Source organism: Castor canadensis, chromosome 2 (assembly GCF_047511655.1).
Source record: "Castor canadensis chromosome 2, mCasCan1.hap1v2, whole genome shotgun sequence".
In the NCBI taxonomy this organism is placed as follows: domain Eukaryota; kingdom Metazoa; phylum Chordata; class Mammalia; order Rodentia; family Castoridae; genus Castor; species Castor canadensis.
The window spans coordinates 77,372,208-77,389,434 of NC_133387.1; the positions used below are offsets into that span (position 1 = coordinate 77,372,208).

Consider the following 17,227-nt stretch of genomic DNA (forward strand, 5'->3'; position numbering starts at 1 on the left):
GTTTCTAACAGAAACAAAATAAAATTTATTTTATTTATTAATAAAAATAATCTTGACAATGGCAATAAAAAGTGTTTTTATTCTTATGTGAACTACGCTGCTATAATCTTGACCATCTTCACAATCCTAATCTTAAATCCACATGGGCTCAGGACCTTGCCATACTCATAAGGGCCTAAAAGGTGATTGTTTATGGGTCAAGGATCTTGATGATGGGGAAGGAGTAGGTTGAATTTCTTGACTATATGACTCCACCTATTGCAACACCACTCATTGGATCAAAGGTGGGAAAATAACCAATGCAGACTAGTTACTGACTTATGACTGACATGTTCTGGTACGAAAAGAGAATCTGGGTCATTTAGCATCTCTCTATCAGCAATTTGACTGGGAAAATAAGATAGGTATCAGTTAGCTATGGCTAAGTCATCAGAAATGGTCAAACTCTGAGGGTCATGTGTCAGCAAAGAGGCAAAAATGTCAGAAACTGTGCATGAACAGAAGCTTAGAGGAATGAAGGAAATAGGGTAGAAGATGAGGATGCTGCCAACTATTGTACAAGAGAAGAGACACAGAGAGAGAGAGATGGAGAGAAGAATTGAGAGTCTTGCCAGCGGCAGAGATCTTTGAGCTCTTGTTGCTGAGGTCCTGTTGCTGTGGAGCAAGCAATTCTTACTCCTTTATGCGAGGTAAGACTGCATTCTCGGGCTTGCCCCCTTTATCTCTTGACCCCAAATCTGTTCTTATAAAAACATATTACCCAAATTTCTTTCTCCTATCTGGCAGAGCCTAATTAGAGCAATTGGCATAAAAATACTTACATACATCATTGCTTAAACCATAGTGTTTTTCTGTTACTGTTGTTAATGTATCTAATTTGAAATTATTGAATGATATTTAATTTTGAAAAGGGTTGAACTGAGGCAATTTGTCATATAAAAATCAATATCTTGGAAGAAAGTTAAGGTTAGATGGTGGAGAAAAATCATTATAATAAGAGCCTAAAGGAGGTAAGAATTTTAATGAGAAAGTAGTAGTCTGTTATTTCAAAATGGTGATAAGCACTTTTTTATATATAACCATCATTCATCATAATTATTGTCACCATCACACTTACAGGAACCTTATCAGGTAGATGCAGTGGATGTCCTTACATCCACTGTACAGATAAGAACACAGAGACTAAGAGGGTTAAGTATTTGCCATGATTATATAATGGCAGAGCAGGGCATTTTTTCTAGGCTGTGTAACTCCATATGCATTCTTAATCACTATGTTATGTGATTTTCTATTTTTCCATATGACTTTCTGGTCAGTCTCCCTCACTGAGATCCAGACTGCAAAATGCCAGAGGCTAGCTTTGACACGGCTGCTATTGATGAAGTTGATAGCCCAAGAATGGTATCACAGGAGACCTCAGGAAATATCTGGACCTATGAGATCAATTGTGGGGATTCTATGAGAAAGGCAAATGGAACTCTTCAGAGCAATAATGAAAAACTATTATTTCACACTCTCTTAGCTCCTGGGAATTAAAGGTAAGACTTGAAACCATTGTTAACATGAGAGGCAAGAGTGATCTAGTTACAGACAGACTCTGAGCCAGGCCTTGCTAATTCTTGTGAGAATGTTTAATGCAAGGTAGTTAAGCTGTCTGCCTCTTTTTTCCCTCATCTATTAAAGGGGATTTCATTCAAAGAGGATATGATACATAGTCATAAGATTATTTATTATAAGTATATCATGATTTATGCAAGGAAAGCCCATGAAAGAGTATCTCACAAAGAGGAGGACTCAGAAAATGTTATTGGTTGTCATTACAATTATAGTTTTCTTCTTTTTTACTATCTCTAGTGTCTAGTGAGACACTGGGGCAGAAGGTTTCAGGGAATGCTGGTCAGGCTGTAATGTGGATGAGCAGGAGCAATGAGCCTTATCTTTCATTCTTCAGACCTGAGTTATTGATACTGTTAATAAGACTAGACCTGTCTTACCTGGCTCAAAGTATTGAAGCTTTAGTACAAGCTTCAATAACAACAGCAATTAGCATCTCCTAAATGTCTAGTAAATGTCAGTCACTTTAAACACTTCGCAAAAATCATGACCTTTACAAGGTAGGTACTCTACTTAAGAAAAAAATTAGAACTGTTTTTTAAGGTCACAGCATTGAAGATAAAGAGGCATTTTCTTAGACTGTGCCTGAGTCTGAGTTCTGTGAAACTCAAAGAACTTCACAGAAACTCTTCTTTTTTTTTTCTTTTTACAAATTATGTGGGAAGAGAACTAGCAATATAGATGGTGCCACAATAATATTTCAGAATGAAAAACTGAGTGAAAGTCCAAGTACATGAATTGGCATATAATGTTCAGCATGAAAACATTGGTGTTTATTGAAAGTGTAATGACTTGGTTAACATGGACCATTTCCTTCCTCCTCAAACTGTTTGCCTCATTTGGGTTTTCATTTAACTACCTAACCACAAGAGTCAACTCAGCTTGAGAGGCAGGGGGATTTCTAGAAATGAACATGGCCAAATAAGACACCGCAAATGCATCAAATATTTGCTCTTCTTCACACCTTGCTAGAGCTGAAGCAGACCTGGTAACTAGGCTTACATCACATCTCTTTGTTTAGCAGAAGAGCATATTGCTTCATTCTGGAGATATTATATGTGTTTTCTATTGCTTGCAATAATGTTGCATAACAAGCAATCCCGAATTTCAGTGGTTTAGAACAATGGGCAGTGATATAGTTCTAGTCTGTGGTGAATCCATTTAGGCTGAGGTTGGCTGGTTCTACATTTCTGGAGATTGGCTGACACCTGATGTGGGCTGCCTTTCTCCAGGAGGACTGGGGAGTATTGGTTCTGTTCTGTGTATATCTTACTCTCCAGTCACTAACCCAAGCATTTGCTTATGCTTATGACACAGGTGCAAGAGAAAGGCTTGCACTTCTCAAGTCTGCTTTTGCAGCATCAGCTAGCATTCCATTGGCCAAAGTAAGTTGCAAGGCCAACTGTAGCACTGAGAAATTAGTTATATTCTAAGTCTTTAACAGAAGAAATCCTTGGATACAGGAGAGTGATTAATTGTAATTATCTTTGCAATCTCTACAGGCATCTTTCATTAAAATTATATATATACACAAAAAGTCAGTGGTTCTGCAATACTGATACAGTTCTCTAATAATTCCAGTTCTTTTAGCTGTTTCTTTTGATACTAACTTCTATAACTCTTAAAAATTCTTGCTTTGCAACTTCTTGACTTCAATTTGAGGCATTTCCTATTGACTTCTTACTAGGGCAATAAAAATTTGCTTCTCTGTCGGTGCCCTCTTTCACCCTTCACCACACACATACATACTTCCCTTGTTCTTACCTTTTCTATATTGTTTTATAATTTTGCAGTAGATTATTCAAATACTGTAAATACTATTCATAGTTGATCCACTTAGTGAACTATGATTATTTTTCCATTGTTACATACTTTTCATTTTCTCTGAAGCTTATTTATTGCCTTATTTTTCTTTGCCTTTCTATTCCAATCACTAATTCAGCCAATTTTCCTTTAATTGTATAAATAGTCTCTCGGTGTGCTTAAACACACTGGGGATTTTCTCAGTTCTATCTCTCCCAGAGCTGTTTACCTGTTCCAATAGGTGTGACTCCCTGGCAGTATTCTGAAGTATCCCTGACCCTTCCTCTGGAGAGCAGTATTTCCTGGATCCACTCTTCCTAATGCTTGGATGATAACCCTCAGTTAATGCACTGTATTCTTTTATCCACCCCTGAAAAAAGAGCAGTTAGGAAGTATATTGTTACCCAAAATATTTTACCACTTTCTCACTATGTAACACAGATTAACCTTGTGAAAATAAACACAAATTCAGAAATGTGTGTATAGAAGATCAACAAAAGCAGAAATTTATAATGTATTCTTGTTGTATGGTTAAGCTTTTGTATATCTCAAAATGAACTCTCCTTTGATTAACTAGTGGTAAGTTTTCCTTATATTTTATAATACAAATATTCAATTGTGAAAATTTAGAAAAATAATAAAATGAATAGTTGCCTACATTCTCCTAGGTTAAACACACAAACATACACGTGTATACACACGTGTGCATCTTTTTTTGCCTGTGCTATTTGAGGGTAAGTAGTTGACATTATTACATTTACGTCTAAACATCTCAGCACACATCTCAAAAGAATGAGAATAATTTATAATAAGCATGATACTCTTTATATACTTAAGAACATTTACTGTTGGGTACATATCAATTATTTTTTAATTTTATTTTATTGTTTTTACATTTACTTACATGTGCATACATTATTTGCCCTCCCTACCCCACCTCTGGGCAGAACTTGTTCCATCCTCTTGTTCTCTGATTTTGTTGAATTAAAAACATGTAAGATAAAAAGAAAAACATAGCATTTTTGCTAGTTTTGGATGAAGATAGCTATACAGGGAGATTCCTTGTGTTGTTTCCATGCATATATGTATTACAACAAAATTGGTTCATCTCTACCATACCTCTTCACTACTTGCTTGTCCCCTTTCCATAGTGGCCTCTGCCAGTTTAAGATTACTCTATTTGCTCCTCTACAGTGAGCACATCAACACATTCAAGTTTTAGGTTTCTTTCCCTTTCCCTATCTCCACCATGCTCAGTCTCCCCTTACTGTGTGACCCATGTCCAATAATATTACTGCATTTCTTTTGGGTCTATAATCTGCATATGAGGGGGAACATGCAATTTTTGGCCTTCGGAGTCTGGCTAACTTCGCTTAAGTGATGTTCTCCAGTTCCATCCACTTACTTGCAAATGACAAAATTTCACTATTTTTTGTGGCTGAATAAAATTCCATTGTGTATAAATACTACATTTTCTTAATCCATTCATCAGTAGTGGGGCATCCTGGGTGTTTCCATAGCTTAGCTATTGTGAATAGTGCTGCAATTAACATGGGTGTGCAGGTGCCTTTGTAACAACTTGAGTCGCATTCCTTTGGGTATATCCCTAAGAGTGGTATTGTTGGATATGGCAGATCTTTTTTTTCAGTTTTTTAAGTCTCCATACTGTTTTTCATAGTGGTTGTACTAGATTACATTCCCACCAGCAGTGTGTGAAGGTTCCTTTTTCTCCACATCCCCGCCAACATTTGTTGTTTTTGGTCAAAATCGTTTTTATTCTTGTTAAAGCCACAACAACTGAAGCATCAACAGTGTTCAATCTAGTTTCATGCATTACAACTAATTATTTTATATTTTTAGGTTGTTTTAATCTAGAAAACTCTCCCATTAAAATACTTTAAATTTATCTTATGCCAATTAACATTTTTCACCTAGAACCAAATTACCTAGAGTGATATTAACACGTGTCAGCTCACGTACTATCACCATCAGAAGGATACTGAACAGCTTCATCACCTCAATACATTTCTTCAAAGTGCCTTTTCATAGTACTCACTCCATCCGTCTACTTGTAATCCATGGTAATCATTGATCTTGGTAACTCCATTACCTGTAGATAACTCTGCCCTGAGGTTTGTTTCTTCTACAGCATGTCATATGAACAAAATCATGAAATATGTTTGAAATTTACTTTTTTCACTTAGCATAATGCACTTATACATCATTCATGTTTTTGTGTGAATCAGCAATTTGTTTCATTTAAAGTATTTCATTCTATAGATATACCACAATTTTTTTCTATCCCTGTTCATACTGAAGAACATTTGGATTGCTTCCACTTTCTAGTGATTATGAATAATGTCCTATTAACAATGGTATACAGGGTTTTGAGTGAACGTAAGTTTTCATTCCTCTAGAGTAAATATATAGACAAGGCTTACTAGATGATGTTATAAGTGAATGTTTAATTTTCAAAGAAACTTACAAAACATTTGTTGAAGAGGTGCACAGTTTTGCACCCCCACCAGCAATACATGAGCGTTCTAGCTGTTTAGTGCTTGCTTTCAGTTTGCACTTCCCTAGTAACTAATGATGAAATGTCTTTTCATATGTTTATTTGCTTTTTGTACAGCAAAAAGTGTCTGGTCTGGTCGCTTGCCTGTGTTTTAATTGAGTTCTTTGTTTTCACTTTGTCAGCTTCTGAGAGTTCTTTATATATTCCAAATAGAAATCCTTTAGATATGCCATTTGTAAATTTCTCTTTGTTTTTTATCTTTTTCATTTTCCTACCAGTGTACATCACAAAGCTAATTTCTTAATCTTGGATGTCCAACTTATTAATTATTTATCTTTTGGATTATGACTTTGGTGTCTAAAAAGACAGCATGGAGATTTTCTCTTGTTTTTTTTTCTTTTTGCCCTATTTAACCTCATATTATTTGGTTTGTTAGTTTTAAATGTCATCATATGATTTCGTTTTTTAAAGTACAATAACCAATGATGGCATCCTTCCTTCACCTTTCTCTTTACACTTTTCCACAACTTTATACTTTCTCCAACTTCATTTCAGTCATAGATTACCAGTATCATATATTCATTATTAGTATTTTTTCCTAATGTTTCTCCTGTTACTTCTTACTGACTTGTTAACATTTCTGTATGAGTCTACTTCTCTATTTCAGGGTAAACACTGAGGAAAGAAATTGTGAATGTCATATGTGTGTGTGTCTATGTGTGTGTATGCACATATACATAAATCCTTCTCTTTCTCCCCTCCTCTATTCTATCTATATTTCTTTTTTTTTTTTTTTAGTAGTGGGTTTGAACTCAGGGCCTACACATTGAGCCACTCCATCAATCCTTTTTTGGAATGAGTTTTTTTTTTTTTTTTTTTTCCAAGATAGGGTCTCTCAATGTATTTGCCATGGCTGGCTTCAAACCATGATCCTCCTGATCTCTGCCTTCTGAGTACCTAGGATTACAGGAATGAGCCACTGAGCCTGGATTATCTATCTATATCTTGACAATGTTTATTGAGTAAATGAATACAAGGCCCTAAGTGAGAATTAAACCTAAGTTGGGTATTAAGCTTCATCAATGAGGACCTTTCATAATGCTAATTGTACTTAGCTATACAAGGAATAGAAAAATAGAAAGAATGATCACAACAGAGATGAGATTTTAAAAAACTGGCTATTGTCTTTTCCACAAAATAGCAAAGGAGTGCTCTTCTGTGGCTCATTCTACCAGGCACCTGCACAAATAAGACCAATCTAGTCAGCTGGTTTTTTGATTATTACATCGTGGGAGAAGTACATTTATATACTTTTATTTTCTGCAGCTGCTTGTGAATTCATCTTTCTTTCATTTGCACCTTAATCCAACCCTCCTTATAGGTGGAGCTAAGGAATTTTATTATATTAGATGTGGTAAGTTTGTAATTAGTTGAATAGAGAAGCATTCCTTACTTTTATATTGGAAATATGAAGAAAGCTATCAATACATGTTTGTTTTACTATGTACAAATGTCTGGGGAAATGTCTTTTCCCTTCTACTTTGGCTGAATTAGTATATCAAAAAGTACCTGAGGGCAGTAGGATCAGTGAGAGTGGACATCCCTGACATTCTAGGGGTTCCCAGTACCAATCAGATTAACTCCTACATCTGGGAGCCCCGTCTGGGAGAAGTTACCCACAGCTGATGTCCCAAAACTATAAAAGGGAAAAAATGCTCCTCAAAAACTATGGTAAAGAAAACATTTCATAATCCATTTTTTCACATGTCTGAGTAAATGGAGTAAGCAAATAGGAATAGAGGCCACATATGCTTAATCCTAATATTGTCAAAACTAAGCCAGACTCTGACATTAAGTCATTAAAAACAGAAGTAGGTTTTTAAGAACTTAAGAGGGTGCATAAAAGTGGCGTCCTCCCATTGACATAGAGTAGATCTTCTCTGACTTCTCCACCCCTTTGTGGTGATGATCTCTGAGTCATTTGAAAACAGAAGGATAGTTAAAAAGATGATGGAATGTAAGAATAAAAGATCAGGGGATGCAACCAGGAAAAATGTACTCTCAGCATCAGCATAAGGAAATTTAAATCGCATATTTACAAAACACTTTAGTAAAGTGATAAGCTATTCCACAAACAGTAGTTACTAAATTTTTTGACGATGTCATTATTTGTAATTGAAATGGTGACAGTCTTAGTGGTATAGTTTGACAAATTTAATTATTTGTGATTTATATCATTTTATGTTAAACTGTTTTAATAAAATGTTCTTTTGCTCTCTTTAAAACTTCCATCCATTGGCTATGGAGCATAATTCAGTAATAGAACACTGTTTTAGCATGTGTGAGAGCCAGGGTTCAATTCCCAGGACTGAAAAGAAAGCCACTTGATCAGGAGAATAAGCAGTAAACTTGAGATTATAGAAAAATGAATTTCAACTTCATTGTGGTTTGCCTCTGAAAACAATAAAAGCTGCTGTTTTTCCTCCTTTGAATAAAAGAAATGAGTATGCCTATGGATGGGAGTGTGGGGGAAGAGAAGAAGGAGAAGGGCACAAGGAATGCTATTTTTATGTTTTTAGGTGAAAACAGAACAGATGCACCAGTATCATCAATTAATATGGTTTTCTGAGCTTTGAGCAACTGACGTTCTTGACTTCTGTTGAAGGCCAGACAACTTTGAAATGGAACTGCTGTGAACTGCCTGATCTTCTGGTCTACCCAACATTTGCCCAGAAAGGGCAAAGTGACTGAAATTTTCCTTCTCTGGAAACTTGCTGCCTGAATCCCTAATTTCTTCTTCTTTGCCATTAGTCCTTCTGCTTCAAGGAATAGGAAAAAGATTGCTCTGAAGGTTAAACAGGCTTCTACCTGTGTACATAGCTGGAATGAGGACTGATGTGTGGATATGGAAGGGTAGAACATGTTTGTATTCAGAAACCAGAGGTAGATTGGAATTGGTAGAATGGAATTTGGAATGATGGATGATGGTTATCATAATAGAAAATCATAGAAAAGATTTGTAAGTTGTAACTAATTTGGGGAATTTTAGCATCAATAATCTCTCAACATTGCTCGAGAAATCATTTCTATATACAACTGTATATCTGTAGTTATTTCACATAGCATGAAAACTTTACAAAAATGTGATTTTGAGTGGGATTGTGTGAGACCACAAAGATATGGTAGAACATTTGGTATGTGCTGATTTCCCTTGATCTGTGTATATGCACTGTCTATAAAATAAGAAGAAAGATTAATTTACTTTTTAGTATTCTTCAGCTTTCTATGCTGTAATACATTTCAGTTTCTATTAAAATGTAGCAATCTTGATTACTATTCATTAGTCCACCAACAGTACATTAGAAAATTATGGAGTAATTTTTTTGCTTATCAATCTTCCCCATTGTGTTACTTTTTAAATATGAGATATTATTTAGTTATTTCCCTTTCTGTGTGTATTTCTAGTAATCATCCTATTCTATGCATCATTTCATTGCACACTTAAATTGTTGCAATAGTTCTTCAGTTTCTCTGTCTTTTAGAATTTGTTTTCAACTCTGTATTTCTCAAGACTACTCAAGAATTTCAATATTCTTTTCACCATTAAAACTAAATTTTAAAAGACCTGCTTTGCAGCTAATGTAATAAGGCAGGAAATAGAAAGAGGAGTTATGACTGTTCCAAAGAATAAAGTAACATTATCTTTAAATAAAGATAATATGATTGTGCACCAAAAATGTAACTGAAGAATTATTAGAATTAGTAAGAATCTGTTCAAGTAGCCAAATATAAAAGAAACATGTAAAAAATTCCATTATTTTTCAGCACTGCAGGTCCAGGAACAAGTCTATCTGTGTGCATGTACTCAAGGAATTAATTTTGTCACCTTCTGAATTTCAACAACTCCCTCGCAGTATTCAGGTGAAGAGATTGGATGGGTGCCTTGACTTCTACTCATTTTTCTTTTCCTTCTCTTGGCTAAGCATATTTTCCTCAAATATTACTTGGTCTGCAGAGATGCAGCTCTGTCTTTGGCATAACCATTAGTAATTTATTGTCAAGAAATTTTAAACCTTTAGAGCTGAAATATCAACTATCACTGCTGAGGAACAGGAATTTTGTATAACTGAAAAGAACACTGGAGTGGTTTTTCAAAACAAAGAAATAAACCACCACTCAAATTGTTGAAGAATATTTCACTCATGTAATAGAAAAGCTTCAGAAACATTGTACTTCAGGATTCCTTGAATATCTCACATTCTCCTCCCCCTGAGGAATAGTTAATCTCACTCTAGAATGAAGTATTGACAGAGGACAAAAATAAAATCCTGAGCATTAGAAGTAAAAATCATAAGTGCTTGTGACTAATACCTATTTGTACCAGCTCTTTGACCTGTATCCTAAGCATGGCATATATTGGATTCTTTATCTGATAGCTATGAAAATATAAATGTTACAAAGTAAAGGAGGACATTTGTGAACTGCCTTGATTCCATCACTTTTGTTTGTTCTTTGAAGCCTAGGTGTCCATAGACTCTTAAACATACTATCATAAGATGCTTTCAAGGTAAGTTAGGGAGTCACAGTCGTAAGTGCAGCAAGATAGAGTGTTCTTCCTTCCCTTCCCTTCTGGAAAGAAATACTACACCTTATCCTGAGGCTCTGTCCCATACTAAAAAAAAGATGCAATGAAGGGATGCTGCATTCATAACTCACTGGAACTATACTAGAGGAGGTGGCCAGACTTATCAAAGGAGTCACTACTGGTCTTGCTCCTGAGTCCTTAGGAGGCTAGATCAGGAAAGGATCCTTACTGAGGATGAAAGGACTCTCAAGGGTAAAGTAGATCGATGACTGATTGTGTTGTACTTTTCAACACTATGACAAAATAGCTAAGAAAATGACTTAAAGGAGGAAGGATTTATTTTGGCTCTCAGTTTCAGAGATTTCAGTCTGTGGTGATGTGGAAGGTATTGTGAACAGAGGAGCTCACATTATGGTGGCCAGGAAGCAGAGGGGAATAAGCCCGTGCTAGTGGACTTCCTTTTCTTTTCCCTATTTTTCTAACTGGGACCCCAGCCTATTGAATGGTGTGGCCCACATTTAGGGCAAGCCTTCATCCTTAGTTAGTATTCTTGGGTCGGGCCCTCACAGACACACACAGAAGAATCCAATCAAGTTGACAATCAAGATTAACCATCACAATGATGTACTGTGAGCTTGATTCAGTGGCTGAAAGGAAGACACTAGATCATGGAGGAGGTAAGAGGACAATGGAAGAGTAGGAAAAAATATATCCACAGGTGCTCTGAGATGGGCACTGAGGGACATTAGTGAGAACTGCACACTGCATTTGGATTTGATCATGCTGGAATAGGCCTAGCTTTGTTAATTGGGTATACATTGCTTTTATACTTTTAGTTTTCCAGTTATATAGGCAAAATTAAGGTGATTTGTCACAATTTAGGATTTTGATTCTTCTTTCCTCCTTTCCTCACTCAACTGATGCCCTGTATATCAGCAGAATGGGCCATACCTGTTCTTGTTTGTCTGACTGGCAGGAGGAGGTCATTTCTCTAGTCTGGAGCAGTCAGTTCTTATTTTGTCAGCTACCTTCTGAATCCCAGGGAGGTCTGATCCCATATATGCAGTGCCCTTAGACTTAAACAATCCTGAAAGGACAAAAATCAATTCTGAGGCTGCCCAAGAGGACAGCCTAGAAGGAAGACAATGTAATCAGGCTGCCTTATATCAATTCAGGTTTGATGACTAACTGAGATGAAAAGGATATAAGAGGTGATTATTAATACTAATAGTGACATAAGAAAAGAAACACTTCAAAATTGAGTTTGTATCATTTTCAAAAGCATATAAAAAGTAGAATTTCTGATCTTTCCTCATAAGTCTGACACTTGAGCAGATGCCATGGGGAAAGAGTAGGATCTCCTTTCTTTTCTGAAATTTCTATGAGAATGGTGGGGGGGGGGCGGTGGAATGCAGGGTTCTGTCAGAATGAGTCCTAAAGGTATGTGAAGAGTAAGCGAATCCTGGACAATTACAGTAGGTGAAGAACTTATCATTAGAATTCACACATCATGTATGTGGCCTACAGCTATTTTATTTGAAACGAATGCAGGTTTTATGTAATGTTTTTCAACACAATTCTTTCAAAAAAGCTGCAAACTTCTCACACATCTGTAACACTTTCTGTGGCCTCAGGTGTGTTTTTTTGCCTCAAGTGTTGATAGCCCAGTCCTTAGAGTGGCAGTGTAGAAGTACTGTGGAATCTGTAAGTGGTAGGGTCTTGTGAGGAGTCCTCAGACCATTGGGGGCCCTGCCTGGGGAAGGGATTAAGGTATTTCTCAGGCGACTTCTGAGCTCTCACAATAGCTAGTGAACCTGGATCCAGAATTGCTTTCTGACTGCCTACTTGTTGAAGTGATCTCTCCCTCCCACATGCATTCCTGCCATTTGCAATGATGTCATCACCAGAACCAAGTTGATGCTGATACAATGTCCTTGAATTTCTAGAATTGTGAATTCAATAAACCTCTTTTCTTTATAGTTAGCCTGCCTCAGGTATTTTGCTATAGTCATGAAATGTGGGCTCATATAACAACTATATCAAGTTAACTATACAGTGTCACAAATAAAATGTAACGGGCATTGCTAATTTTTCAGATAGCTGATCAGCCAACAATACTACAATCATCATTAAGAACAATGAAGTGTATATTTGGCTAAGGTCAGAATTCAAGATGGATTTGGGAAACCTTGAGTAAATTGCCAGGTTAATGAGTTAATTTTCTTGCTGTAAAACTTCTTCAAATCTCATGTTTGCCAAGTTTGCTAAATATAGGTAATAAATTAATATATTGTGAATAGCTCTCATTTCATTGGGTCACTTGTATGGGTGAAGGTTTTTTACATAATACTTCCAATCTTGGCAAGTTTTCAATCTAAGTAAAAGCATTTCCAACATACGATTTCATCTTTTGTAAGATAAAAGACTTTGATAGTGTTAAATAATATAAAATATACTAATAATAAAGTAAATAAAGAAAAATTAATCTAACTTTATAATAACATGATGGTAGGTTCTCTCAAAATACCAATAAATAGGTATGATTTATAGTTACATGGTTTTTATTGTTACAGTTAGGATATTATGTACAGCAAATGATATAGAGGTGGTTGAGGCACACTAAGGAAAAAGTTCTGTAGACTAATTATACACATCTAGAGAGGTGGAGTGTGTCTTTTGTTGAAAACTTAAATTTTGTTGCACTATTTAGGGAAATGACAAATGGTGGTGAGCTAGACATTTTAAGACAGTCATTATTAAGATATATTCATGTTTTAATTTTGATGAATTAATTTAAAAAGATCCAGCCAAGTCAATATTGTCTTGGCTCTTCTGAGAATTATTTTGTTTAGAGTATTCTCCCTGTTTATGAATCAGTTACTTTTATTAAAAACAATACATTTAAAATCAGTGCTAATAGTGGCAATGGAACTGCACTGCCTGGCAAAAATGAAAAAAAGCAGCCTTGTGGAAAATGACATATTGTGGTTTACGCTGTCTTCTTAAACCTCACCGGAAGTTAATTAAAATGTGCTACTGTTTTTTCTTCTTTTAAAGTTTATTTTATCTTTCAGTTTACCCCCATAGTGGCACGTGCCAGAAAATTCCACAATCCATGGTACTAATTGAAAAACAACTCTTCAATCTGGATGGAGACACAGACAATCCAAATATCTCTTTTTAGTTATATTAAAGCGGTTGAGATCTAAATATCTTGATGTGGAAGAAATATAAGGAATTCCAAGGTTTCCAACCTTAAAACCATAAACAAGAGAGCTGGCCGGGCCTAACTTATTTCTCCAAATTCCTTTGGAACTCAAAGGGTGTGGTCTAGACTACGATAGCCAGGGGCAATATTCAAGGGTATCCTCATTTTGAAAACATGTATATTAGTTCATATCCTGATTCCTTCAGGGAACTTCAGCTTGCTTTGATCAGTAAGTCTCAGGGTCTATGATATTCTTCCTGGTTAGCTAAGCATTCAGACTTCTGCCCTGCAGAGATAACACTTCTGGTGGTGATGACTATCGCTGTGTGGGTAGAGTGCCAGCAGTTTTTCACATTGTGCACTTTTAGGGTTTGTTTTGATGTGGCTGTAGATGATATTTTCAGTTATTGTCATTTCCGTATTAAAGTTAGCCTAGACTTTTCTCAACACAGAAAAGCCCCGGTGTTGTAGCAATTTGTTTACAAATTGTAGTAACCTACAAGCACAGCAAGTTTGAGATATCCGTCATGTCTCTGTGAAGAAGTTTCTTTCTCCTTTCCTGTTCTTATCCAGTAGTTGGCCAGATGAACAAGTTGTATGATTGGATAAAAAAATTGACAATATACTGGGGATGCCTCTGAGTGGGGACCAATTTAGCAAAGCACCACATTTTTTTCCCCTCATGGGAAACAGGCTGCTTTGGGTAAATTTTCACTCTTTCCTCAGTAGCTTAGCCTGGCAGACAGACTAGCTGGAACTGTGGGAAGAGGAAGCTGGGCCCTGAAAAAATGTCTTAATTTGAAGAAGAACCAACAGAAGTCACAGAGGAAAGTAAGGCAACTTTTAGAGAAGACCAGAGAAAATGATAGGTCCAAATTCAAGAACTAAGAGAAACTTTCAAGCAAAAACGTATATCTTAAGAAAGTTACAAAAATGGTTGTGATGTGGAAACTGATTTCAGAATAAAAGTCATTTTGTGAGCACTTGATTGGGATTTCTAAATCTGATCATTTTCAGCTGTAGCAACAAATGTTCAAACCACATAAGAAGCTTTGGCTTCACATACTTTAACAAGTTTTTTTCTTCTTCCTATGTATTGTGTTTGTTTTCTCCTCTCATTTTGTGATGCATTGTAACCAGGTCTCCAATTCACCTTCCATTCAGCTGTTGGTATAATAATGGATTAGTGTGGCGAGGGCAAAGGTTTAGGTTTCAGATTTATACCTGAGTTTCTACTACTGCTTTTACAGTTACTGTGTGACCTAGGACAAACTGCATTTGTTCTCTGAGTCTCTGTCTCCTCATCTTTAAAATGGGATGATATCTATAAAATGCTCACTACATCTTTTCTCCAACCTGGGAAACAGGAGATAGTGTAGCTATTTTTATCTGCATGATTTGTGTTTTAGAAGGTTAGGCTAAGCTGATAATAAGAAAGAATTTATAGTAGATTAAAGGGAATGAAGTGAAATCTAAAGGATCAAATGGATCAAAGGTATGGTGCTTAAAATAAAATCAGTCAAGCACACAAATTATATCTCAAATTATGCCACATATTTCCACTCTCAATCTCATCTGTGTTCTAGAAATTAAATTATGAATTTCTTCAGAGTGTGAGAGAAGTTTTCCAGAAGTAATCAATCTAAAAGTAATTAATTATGGAGACAAAAATATGTGCTCTATTTCTTTATTATAAGCTTGGAAATCAGCTGAGCTCTATATGGCTTTTAGTTTTCTTCTCTGGTTTCTGTGGTGGTCATGCATGGGAGCCTGCCTCCCTCCTACCTGAGGATAATGGGGAGGAAAATTGGTCCTTTCTCATAAACTTTAAAGTTTTTTTGTGGTCTGTGTAGCCCAGGTTGACTTCAAACTTACAACCCTACTGCCTCTACTTCTGGAGTGCTAGGATTGCAGGTATACGTCTGGCTCCTTTGAATAAATTCATCCTAGGACATTAATTAAGAGGCATGTGTCTTTTAAAAATACTTCTAAAATACTCATAAAATTACATCAACAATTGGAGAAGTATAGTTTCATTTCTCACTTCTGAATATATATCCAAAAGAATTGAAATTGGAATCTAAGATACCTACATGCCCCTGTCCATTGCAGGAAAGAATTCACAAAGTCAAGATATGGAAACCCGAGTCCATCTACATCAATTGGATAAAAAAGATGTGATATATACATCAATGAGATATTCAGCACTTAAAAAAGAAATCTCTACCATTTATGATAATATGGATGAACCTGGCAGACATTTTGCTAAGTGAAATAAGCCACGCATATATGATCCTGCTTACGTGACAAATCTTTGTCAAACTCGTGGAAGCAGGGACTAAAAGCATGATTGTTGGGGACAAAGGGCTGGTGGGAGAAAGAGCAATGTTGCTGTTCAATGGACTTAAAATTTCAACTGTGTCACAGGAATAAGTTCTAGACATTTGTTCTCAGTACACTGTCTTCAGCTAACAATATGGTATTGTGCACTTCAAAAGTTAGCAGGGTAAATTTTATATTAAGTGTTCTTACCACAAAAACAAACAGACAAACAAACATAAAAACACAGAAAGAAGGGGACACAAAGGAAACTTTGAGAAGTGTTGGATATGGTATGTTTTTGTGGGGATGGTAATGATATATATATATATATATGTTAACTATACCTCAATAAAGCTGCTGCAAACCAAATTTACCTAAATTTGTGTTCGCCAGTCACTTTCTGGGGGTCATTTACTTTGTAACACATCCAATCACTGCACTGTACATGCTCTATCCTTTTGTACTGTTTTGAAATAAGCATACACTTGCTGGCACATGTTTCTACCACATTCTTTGCTTCCCCAGTAGGCAAGTTCAGACTGAGAAGGTGAAAGTCCAGTGGAAAGTACCAGAACCAAGGGGAGAATATTTACCTAACTACCCACACTACTGGATGTTCTTTTGGAGTCTGCCGTGTATATAAGATGATATCTTCTCTATAGATATAACTTTTGCCTTTCTGCAGACCAAATCTGATTTGCAAGGAAATCACAAAAACAAAAATATTGTTCTCTCAAGTTATGTCAGATTTGATTTTTTCAAATTATCAGGCTAGTCTCAAAAATTGTAAACTGTCCCACATCAACCATATCACTCTCCATGCAATTAGACTTTGTAAACTTAGTGAAGATTGAAATATTGATTCATATAAAAAAATTTAAGGGTGACTAAGAGCTATATAAATGAAAGTAGATTTTGGGTACTTTTTGGTTGGTTGCTTCTTACTGTTTATGGAACTTTCCTCTTTTCATTGCTCAATAGATTTTCTGACTCTCTCCTAAACTAAATCAGCTTTTGCTAAAGTTACCTGTGACTTGTGACTTGACCAAGCATGGACTCTGTATCACATTATACTTGATTGCATGGCATTTGACCCAATGAACCATTTTCTCTAGAAATTGCTGCCTTTGGCTCTCATGAGAACACTCTGTGTTCTGTTTTTTTTCACCACCTCTTTGCA

The 17,227-nt window shown here is 35.9% G+C and overlaps 1 long non-coding RNA gene across 2 annotated transcripts; it reads left to right on the forward strand.

Annotated features, from left to right (window-relative positions):
• The first annotated feature begins 351 nt into the window (after nucleotides 1–351).
• Nucleotides 352–16,325, forward strand: LOC141417354 (uncharacterized). 2 transcript variants are annotated; one of them, XR_012441889.1, is made up of 3 exons: nucleotides 352–689; nucleotides 1,317–1,538; nucleotides 15,838–16,325. It is a non-coding gene; the product is annotated as an uncharacterized lncRNA (long non-coding RNA). The 2 variants fall into 2 exon arrangements; XR_012441888.1 differs by lacking the exon at nucleotides 15,838–16,325 and adding an exon at nucleotides 8,512–9,138.
• The last annotated feature ends 902 nt before the right edge of the window (nucleotides 16,326–17,227 follow it).